We start from the raw sequence: 9,398 nt of genomic DNA, 5'->3' as shown, positions 1-9,398 counted from the left end.
TTAATGATCACCATTCTAACTGGTGTGAGATGGTATCTCATTGTGGTTTTGATTTGCATTTCTCTGATGGCCCATGATGATGAGCATTTTTTCATGTGTCTGTTGGCTGCATAAATGTCTTCTTTTGAGAAAGGTCTGTTCACATCCTTTGCCCACATTTTGATGGGGTTGTTTGTTTTTTTCTTGTAAATTTGTTTGAGTTCTTTGTAGATTCTGGATAGTAGCCCTTTGTCAGATGAATAGGTTGCAAAAATTTTCTCCCATTCTCTAGGTTGTCTGTTCACTCTGATGATAGTTTCTTCTGCTGTGCAGAAGCTCTTTAGTTTAATTAGATCCCATTTGTCAATTTTGGCTTTTGTTGCCATTGCTTTTGGTGTTTTAGACATGAAGTCCTTGCCCGTGCCTGTGTCCTGAATGGTATTGCTAGGTTTTCTTCTAGGGTTTTTATGGTTTTAGGTCTAACATTTAAGTGTTTGATCCATCTTGAATTAATTTTTGTATAAGGTGTAAGGAAGGGATACAGTTTCAGCTTTCTACATATGATTAGCCAGTTTTCCCAGCATCATTTATTAAAAAGGGAATCCTTTCCCCATTTCTTGTTTTTGTCAGGTTTGTCAAAGATCCAATGGTTGTAGAAGTGTGGTATTATCTCTGAGGGCTCTGTTCTGTTCCATTGGTCTATATCTCTGTTTTGGTACCAGTACCATGCTGTTTGGTTACTGTAGCCTTGTAGTATAGTTTGAAGTCAGGTAGCATGATGGCTCCAGCTTTGTACTTTTGGCTTAGGATTGACTTGGCAATGTGGGCTTTTTTTTTGTTCCATATGAACTTTAAAGTAGTTTTTTCCAATTCTGTGAAGAAAATCATTGGTAGCTTGATGGGGATGGCATTGAATCTATAAATTACCATGGGCCGTATGGGCATTTTCATGATATTAATTCTTCCTATCCATGAGCATAGAATGTTCTTCCATTTGTTGGTGTCCTCTTTTATTTTGTTGAGCAGTGGTTCATAGTTCTCCTTGAAGAGGTCCTTCACATCCCTTGTAAGTTGGATTCCTAGGTATTTTATTCTCTTTGAAGCAATTGTGAATGTGATTTCACTCATGATTTGGCTCTCCGTTTGTCTGTTATTGGTGCATAAGAATGCTTGTGATTTTTGCACATTGATTTTCTATCCTGAGACTTTGCTGAAGTTGCTTATCAGATTAAGGAGATTTGGGGCTGAGACGATGGGGTTTTCTAAATATACAATCATGTAATATGCAAACAGGGACAATTTGACTTCCTCTTTTCCTAATTGAATACCCTGTATTTCCTTCTCCTGCCTGATTGCCCTGGCCAGAACTTCCAACACTATGTTGAATAGGAGTGGTGAGAGAGGGCATCCCTGTCTTGTGCCAGTTTTCAAAGGGAATGCTTCCAGTTTTTGCCCATTCAGTATGATATTGGCTGTGGGTTTGTCATAAATAGCTCTTATTATTTTGAGATACTTCCCATCAATACCTAATTTATTGAGAGTTTTTAGCTTGAAGGGCGTTGAATTTTGTCGAAGGACTTTTCTCCATCTATTGAGATAATCATGTGGTTTTTGTCTTTGTTTCTGTTTATATGCTGGATTATGTTTATTGATTTGTGTATGTTGAACCAGCCTTGCATCCCAGGGATGAAGCCCACTTGATTGTGATGAGTTAGTGTTTTGACGTGCTGCTGGATTCAGTTTGCCAGTAGTTTATTAAGGATATTTGCATCGATGTTCATCAGGGATATTGGTCTAAAATTCTCTTTTTTTGTTGTGCCTCTGGAAGGCTTTGGTATCAGGATGATGCTGATCTCATAAAATGAGTTATTTTGAGCCTATATGTGTCTGTCTATGTGAGATGGGTCTCCTGAATACAGGACACTGATGGATCTTGATTCTTTATCCAATTTGCCAGTCTGTGTCTTTTAATTGGAGCATTTAGCCCATTTACATTTACGGCTAAGATTGTTATGTGTGAATTTGATCCTGTCATTATGATGTTAGCTGGGTATTTTGCTCATTAGTTGATTCGTTTCTTCCTAGCATCGATGGTCTTTACAATTTGCCATGTTTTTGCAGTAGCTGGTACTGGTTGTTCCTTTCCATGTTTAGTGCTTCCTTCAGGAGCTGTTGTAGGGCAGGCTTGGTGGTGACAAAATATCTCAGCATTTGCCTTTCTATAAAGGATTTTAGTTCTCTTTCACTTATGAAGCTTAGTTTGGCTGGATATGAAATTGTGGGTTGAAAATTCTTTTCTTTAAGAATGTTCAATATTAGCCCCCACTCTCTTATGGCTTATAGAGTTTCTGTTGAGATATCCACTGTTAGTCTCATATGCTTCCCTTTGTGGGGAACCTGACCTTTCTCTCTGGCTGCCCTTAACATTTTTTCCTTCATTTCAACTTTGGTGAATCTGATAATTATGTGTCCTGGACTTGCCCTTCTCGAGGAGTATCTTTGTGACATTCTCTGTATTTCCTGAATTTGAATGTTGGCCTGCCTTGCTAGGTTGGGGAAGTTCTCCTGGATAATATCCTGCAGAGTGTTTTCCAACTTGGTTCCATTCTCCCTGTCACTTTCAGGTACACCCATCAGACGGAGATTTGGTCTTTTCACCTAGTACCATATTTCTTGGAGGCTTTGTTCATTGCTTTTTACTGTTTTTTCTCTAAACTTCTCTTCTCACTTCATTTCATTCATTTGATCTTCAATCACTGATACCCTTTCTTCCAGTTGATCGAATCAGCTACTGAAGCTTTTGCATTCGTCACGTAGTTCTCTTGCCATGTTTTTCTGCTCCATCAGGTCATTTAAGGACTTCTCTACATTGGTTATTCTAGTTAGCCATTCATCTAATCTTCTTTCAGGGTTTTTAGCTTCTTTGCCATGGGTTGGAACTTCCTCCTTTAGCTCGGATAAGTTTGATCATCTGAAGCCTTCTTCTCTCAACTAGGCAAAGTCATTCTATGTCCAGCTTTCTTCTGTTGCTGTTGAGGAGCTGCATTCCTTTGGAGTGGGAGAGGCACTCTGATTTTTAGAATTTTCAGCTTTTCTGCTCTGATTTTTCCCCATCTTTGTGGTTTTATCTACCTTTGGTCTTTGATAATGGTGACGTACAGATAGGGTTTTGGTGTGGATGTTCTTTCTCTTTGTTAGTTTTCTTTCTAACAGTCAAGACTCTCAGCTGCAGGTCTGTTGGAGTTTGCTGGAGGTCCACTCCAGACCCTGTTTGCCTGGGTATTAGCAGTGGAGGCTGCAGAACAGCAAATATTGCTGAACAGCAAATGTGCTGCCTGATCGTTCCTCTGGAAGCTTTGTCTCAGAGGGGTACCTGGCCATGTGGGGTGTCAGTCTACCCCTACTGGGAGATTCCTCCCAGTTAGGCTACTTGGGGATCAGGGACCCACTTGAGGAGGTAGTCTGTCCGTTCTCAGATTTCATACTCTGTGCTGGGAGAACCACCACTCTCTTCAAAGCTGTCAGACAGGGACATTTCAGTCTGCTGATGTTTCTGCTGCCTTTTTCTTGGCTATGCCATGCCCCCAGAGGTGGAGTCTACAGAGGCAGGCAGGCCTCCTTGAGCTGTGGTGGGCTCCAGGGTGCTTTGTTTACCTACTCAAGCCTCAGCAATGGCAGATGCCCTTCCCCCAGCCTCGCTGCTGCCTTGCAGTGCAATCTCAGACTGCTGTGCTAGCAATGAGTGAGTCTCCCTGGGTGTGGGTCCCTCTGAGCCAGGCACAGGATATAATTTCCTGGTGTGCCATTTGCTAAGACCATTGGAAAAGTGCAGTATTAGGGTGGGAGTGACCCAATTTTCCAGGTGCTGTCTCTAACAGCTTCCCTTGGCTAGGAAAGGGAATTCCCCGACCCATTGCACTTCCTGGGTGAGGTGATATCTCGCCCTGCTTTGGCTCATGCTCGGTGGGCTGCACCCACTGTCCTGCACCCACTGTCTGACAAGCCCCAGTGAGATGAAGCCCGTATCTCAGTTAGAAAATTCAGAAATCACCCATCTTCTGCGTCACTCACGCTGTGAGCTATAGAATGGAGCTGTTCCTATTCGCCCATCTTGGAACTGCCCCCCAACATTTCTTTTCTGAATCAATTAGGTGGTAAAATCCTGGGTAGACCCCTCCTCATACTCTTTTAAAAAATTGTTGTAAATTACTCATAACACAAAACTTACTGTTTAACCATATTTAAGCGTACAACGCAGTGGTTTGTGATCATTCACAATGCTGTATAAGCATCACCACTACCCATTTCCAGAATGTTTTTGTCATACTAAACAGAAACTATATCTATTAAACCACAATTACTCATTCCCTCTGTCCCTAGCCCGTGGCTAGGGATATATACACAAAATAACTTTTATTTTACTTTATGTCTTTAGGAGTTTGCCAATACTAGGTACTTCATATAAATGGAATTCTATGATATTTGTCCATTTAGGCCTGGCTTATTTCACTTAGCATAATGTTTTTGAGGTTTGCCTATGTTGTATCATGTGTCAGAATTACATTTCATAACTAAAATAATTTTCCATTATATATGGGAAATAAGTTTAAAGTCCACTGAAGAGAAATAATAAATTTGTGAATGACAGTTAGTAAATATCAGTAGCACACAGTCAGTGGTCACTGGGAAGACTATAGAAAAGCAATTATAACAAATAATGTGTAAAAAAGCAAAACATATAACTTGTCCATGTCTACCCAAAGTATGTATGCATGTGGACAAGGTCTTTAAGGGAATAAGTAAACATGAAAGTTGTTTTTGGGTGGCAAAATTATGTGTGATTTCCTTCTTATTTCAGAATTTTCTTTTGTACCATTGACATGTTTTTATTTTTATGCAAGATTGAAAAAAACATGGAAGGCACTAGAACCATAAAGATGAGAATTATGAAAACAGAATAAATGCTATTTTTCTGTATTTTTCTTTTTTCCCAGTAGTCCCATCAGCTATCAAGTTTCCCCTCTTTTAAGGGGAAGAAAAAAGCTCCCTATGTATCATGATTCTTTACATGCCTAATCCTGTCACCCACAGCCATCAACAAAGAATGCAAGGCAGATTATTCGAAAGAGAATAGCAGTTGACATCCCGTAGTGCCAAACCTGTTTTTAGACAAAAAAGACTTTACTGAGAGCCCTAATTTTTAAATGTACTTCAATGCATTGTTGTTCAACTGGAATGTTCCACTCTAAGTTATCTTTAGTAGGATTTTGCCATTTCTGTAAGACTTTGCTGCCTCCGAGGCCTAATGTATAAGCCAGAAGGAACTCAGTTTTCCTGAAATTAAGGATTCAATTTTTACCTCTAAATACTGGCTTTACTCTCAGGCTCTCTTGATTAACTTAGCCAATGATTTTTTTCCTCCCTAGGTGCACACACACACACACACACACACAAAACAAAGGGGGTAGAATACAAAAATCCCAGCGAATTGTCAAAAGTTAAATTTTATAACTCCTGTAAATTGCTGCTTACTACCAGTTTCTTTCTGACTGAGTGAGACATAAATGGCATCTAACTGGATCCAAGCCAGTTAATTCCCAGATCAAATCCGTTCCTAGACCCAGTCCATTTTCTGTTGCAACTCCAAACCCACTTTGGATCAGAAATTTGCTCAAAGAAACTCAGCTCCAAACACAAATGTGTGAAGCTCCAAAATGTGAGATTAAGCTTACCTGTGATTCTCAGCCACTCTGAGAGATCAATGGACACAAGTGGATCCTGCAGGTACCTTCCATGTTTACTAAGTGCTCCTGGGTATACTAGAAACTCCACTTCGGATTCGCTTCTGACATAATCTGATAAAATAAAAACTTCAGCTGAATTAAATTTAAAGGAATATAATTGAGCAATGAACAATTTGTGAATCCGGCAGCCTTCAGAATCACAGCAGATTCACAGAGCCTCCTGGGGTGCCTCATGGTCAAAACGAATTTATAGACCAAAAAAGGTAAAGTGACGTACAGAAACAGGAAGTGAGGTACAGACACAGTGAGATTGGTAACAACTGGGCATTTGCTTTATTTGAACACAGTTTGAACATTCAGCAGTCTATGAATGGCTGAAGTATGGCTGCTGGGATTGGTTAACACTCAAGCATTGTCACAAGTGCACACTACTAAATTAGGTTTTCAATTTTGTCTGACTATTAAGGTAGGTTACAGTTCCCCCATGAGGACTCAAATGCAGAAGTACAGAGTCCTTCTGAGGCCGTATTTAGTTTGCTTTAACACTTTGTGGCAAAATTCACTGAAAGGATTGTCTATACATGCTATCTCCAATCCCCCTCCTAAACTTATCTAATTGGGATTTTGCTGCTACCATTCTACTGAAACACTTTTTAAAGCCTATGTTGTTAAATCCAAGAGTCAATTATTGTTTCTCATCTTAATAGCTCATCCTTTAAAGAACTTTCTTCACTTGCTTTCCAAGAAAACACACTCTCTTGGTCTTCTTTTAGCTTCACTTGTTACTTCTTCTCAGTCTCCTCTGTGGACCCTTCTTTTCTCCCCAATTTCTTAATTTTGGATCACCTCAGAGTTCAATAATTGGCCCTCATTTTTATCCACACTTACTCCCTGGTTATCCCATCTGATCCCATGCCTTTAATATGAATCTACCTGCCAATGACTAATACATTTATATTATTACTCAAACTCATTTCCAAACTCAAAACATATTTATCTAATGGCCTGTTTGACATCTCCTGGATTCCCTCCAGTAGCCATCTCAAACTCATTATGTCTCAGATCGAACTCCTTATCCACCCTCTCCACCCAGCCTGCTTTACCTGTAGTCTTTCTCAACTTAGTTGATGGCAACTCCATCTTTTCCCTTGTTCAAATGAAAACATTTGGAGTTATTCTTAAGTATCTGTTCCCCTCCCACTTTACATCCAATCCATTATGACATCCTGATAATTCTGGTTGGGGGAAAATTCTTCATGACCTCTCACATTTCTGCATATCTTATGAGCAGAGACTTCGACAGTCTTTGCTCCTGACTAGCTTTTCAAGGATGTTTGTAAAGAGGACAGCTTGGAAGCTAGAGATACTGTTTTCTTCTGAAGCAGAGGGCAGGTTTGCTTACTGTTAAGTATAAAAAAGATAATGTCTTCCTCTGGAGCAAAGTTAAGATAGGTTTGTTTGCAGTTCATTATAAAACATACATGTTCCCTAAATTCAGGGTTCCTTGGCTGCAACACACAACTATTGCATTTGCAACATTAATCTGCTGTTCTGTATTACCTCTGCAGGAGTTGTGGAGCAAGGATGACTGACACAAACACAAAAATCATTCTGCCTGTTGAATGAATCATAAAATACTGTCTTTGATCCAGGAGGCTTGTGTCATCTGCCAGCATTTATGAAACTGTGCTCCAAGTAGGGTAAGCTTTTAGATACTTCAGAGTTCCTGGCAGTCTTTTCTGGATGGAGAATGTCTTTAGTCTTTTCTTAATGGAAAAACAGAATGTTCCTTTTAAAACAAAAGCCAGATTTTGTTATTCCTTTGTGCAACCCCTGCTACTGCAGGGGTAACACCCAGTCTCATTCAGAGAGACACAAATTCTTTGTAACAGCCCCTCTAAGTTCTCCATGACTTAGACCCCAGTCACCTCCCTGACATCCCTGAGTGGGAGGCACCTGGCGGTTTCGCGCTTTCCCCGCGTTTTGTTTGTGCCAGAGCAGAGCGCTGGCGGGAGCTGCAGGGCAAATATCCCGCCCCGGTGCCTTGGTGTGTGGCACTTGCTGCCATTCTGCCGCTGTGGGGTGAGCGGCGGTGGCGGGACTAACACCCAGGCGGGATCCGTTGGCAGCAGCAGAGAGAGCTCAATCCTGATGATGCAGAAGCCCAGACTCCAGCCTACTGCAAGTTCCAGAGCAGGCTGTACCCGCGCCTGCGTGAGGGCTAGAGGGACTTGGCCTGCTCCGCAAATGATCCAACTTCCCGGACGGGCTGGTGAACACAGACAATGCCAGCCTGGATAAGGAAGCGGCCAGCACTGCTTAGGCCGTGTTCTCAGGACGCGCATTACTGAGTGTGGAACTTTACCCTCCTGATGAAGACGCCAGAGTTGGGTATCCCCAACGTGATGATCAAAGAAGTGCTTTGCATGGGGCTTGAGAAAACATCTTACTGTTTAAGAACAGAACGTCTTACTATCTAAGAACCTGAATAGAAGGAGATGCCTTCAGTATTGGGTGTTTGAAAAGTTGGTCAAAGAAGGGGAGACGATGGTTGATTAAGGGGGGGATGGTGACAATTATTTTGTAACTCATGGACAGATGTTTATGTAAAAGTTGATGGTTTTGGTGGAATAATCAAGAGCATGTTTCTGAAATTAATGTAAAATATAGAGAGACCCCTGAAATCACTGCTTAAATTACACGGGTGTTGTGGTGCTTGGAAAGAGAAAACTTTGGAAGTATAATTGTAAAAATAATACTATACAGAAAAAGAGAAGAGAAAACTTAAGGACAGCTTTCTCAAATCGCTGTTATTCTTGAATCATCTGAAAGCAGTATAAGTGACTGGCACCAATATACATCGGAGAGTAAATCATTGCACAAGGAAACTTGATTTTCTTTTCATTATAGAATCTGGAGAAAAAAAGCTATGAAGAGCAAGAGGTGGTAGAGAATGGTGTTGTTGAAATTGCCTGACATCACTGGAGATAATTTGCCCTGGAAAGAAGCACTCCTTAGGGAGGAGCATCTGCACATTCCATTAGCATAAAGCACCTGGTCGGCCATATGAAGAAGTCTGGATTTTGTTTTAAATGTGAAATTTATTTTAAATGGAGGATTTGAAACAAGGGAGTAATATAACCTGACATATTTTAAAAAATCACTCTGGCAGCTGCGTGGGGGACAAACTCTGGGAGGACAAGAGGAGATGTGGAAGGGAGAAGGCGGCTAAGAGTCTGTCCCAGGATTGCAAAGATTTCGGAGCCCGGCCTCAGGTGGTAATGGTGGAGGTGTTAGAACTGGCTGGATTCCACATATATTTTGAAAGGCCAGCACATGGAATTTGCTTATGGATGGTCCATAAATAAGAGAAAAAGAGGGCTCAGTGATGATTCCTGGGCTTTTGACTTAAGCAACTAGAAGGATAAAGTCTCCATTAACTGATATGGGGAAGACTGAGGAAGGAGACGCTGTGTATGCCAGGATTGGGCTGTGTGTGTGTGTGTGTGTGTGTGTGTGTGTGTGTGTATCAGTAATTCTACTTTTGACCTGTTGACTTGGAGATGCTAATCCATGCCAGTTAAAAAATAAGGAGGGAAGTGGACATTCAACACGTGAGGGTGAATGCCCACGGAGCCTTAAGAAGGGGCCAGAGGGTGAATCTGGGAGAGAAGA

Source organism: Pan paniscus, chromosome 9 (genome assembly GCF_029289425.2).
Source record: "Pan paniscus chromosome 9, NHGRI_mPanPan1-v2.0_pri, whole genome shotgun sequence".
NCBI lineage: Eukaryota > Metazoa > Chordata > Mammalia > Primates > Hominidae > Pan > Pan paniscus.
This window is presented reverse-complemented; position numbering follows the sequence as displayed.